Source organism: Branchiostoma floridae, chromosome 8 (genome assembly GCF_000003815.2).
Source record: "Branchiostoma floridae strain S238N-H82 chromosome 8, Bfl_VNyyK, whole genome shotgun sequence".
Lineage (NCBI taxonomy): Eukaryota > Metazoa > Chordata > Leptocardii > Amphioxiformes > Branchiostomatidae > Branchiostoma > Branchiostoma floridae.
In genome coordinates, this window is record NC_049986.1 from 25,550,902 (window position 1) to 25,552,377 (window position 1,476).

The window sequence follows — 1,476 nt, forward strand, 5'->3', positions numbered from 1 at the left end:
TTGGGCATGGACATTGGGGTTTTCCCAAATATTTTGGAAGCCATGCCTCCATAGTATATCATGTACATGTGTAATGCATTCAGGCTCTGGGATAACAGCAGTGTGGTATGCTTATATAGTTTAATATGCATCAATAGTGGTGTAGGGGGCAGGGGTGGAGGGGTTAGGGGTGGAGCGGTTAGAGGTGGAGGGGTTATAGGTTGTAGGGGTAGGGGTGGAGGGGGTAGGGGTATTGGTAAATATTGATAATATCCTGCTTGACTTAGTCAAAGAAGAACATCAACCTACATAGATCATGTATATGTGAAAGCAATTTGCAAGTATGCCATATACTAAATCAGGCATTATATCTTTTCATTCGACATTAAATAAGACGGGACAAACTGGAACTGTACTCAAGTTATGGAACTTATTTTAACAGCGCAACTTAACATGAATGTAAAGAAATTCAATGAGTGGCTGTCCACCACCTTCGCCTAGAAGGCCATGTTTTTAGGTCTGTCTGTCTGTGTGTATGCTTGAGCAAAATTACGTTGCGACAGTATTACAGCCCAACAAGCATTTTCAATCCTTTGGTAGATCCCTGACTAGTGCGTTCCTCGGCTGTTTCAGGCTGGGATCCGTGGCTGTTACGGCCGATGCACACATATTCATGAAACGACGGTTTGTTTACGTTGTGAGATCATTATCGGCAGCAGTCACGCACAGGTGTATCTGTTGGTTCTTGACATTTGAAACAAGGCCGAGTTACGGATATCTCATTTATAACAAATAAAGACAATATCACCCTTTTAAACTGCTATTTGATCATTAATATCATAAACGTACAACAGTATGAAGAATAAAGCTAAAGGGGCTCTGCATCACTCATTTACATACAAATTAGGAGTGTCTTCATAAACAAGCTCTTTGACCCTTCCCTTTTTTACTGTCACCCAACACAGTCCGCAGCATGCTTATACATTTTAAGACGGCAAGACACAAAAGGACAACCTCGCAGTGAGAGATATGTGTCAATAGTGGTGGAGGGGGTAGGGGTGGAGGGATTATTGGTTGTAGGGGTAGAGTCGGAGCGGGTAGAGGTGGAGGGGGTAGGAGTGGAGGGGGTAGGGGTGGAAGGGGGTAGGATGGATCGGGGTGGGTTGCACGGGTCACGCCCGTAGCCAGGGGGGGGGGGTTCGGGGGGTTCTGACGAACCCCCCCATTTGATCGAAGGTCCGCTTTTTCAAGTTTTTTTTTATTTTTTTAAGGCCGACTGGTTTGTATCTCGAGCGGGACTGGATTCCTATAAAACTTCACTGTCTTTGGTCACTTGAATAAAGGTGAACGCTGTGGTTTTCAATTAGTCTCCAAGCAGACCCTACGGTGCCTTAGAAATAGTATCAAAACTGGCCAGGGACTTGGTATACCGGCACCTGTGCCCGTTTGACTCCCTTAGCCCGCTATCTCCCTTTGGACAGCTATAATCCTTTGCCA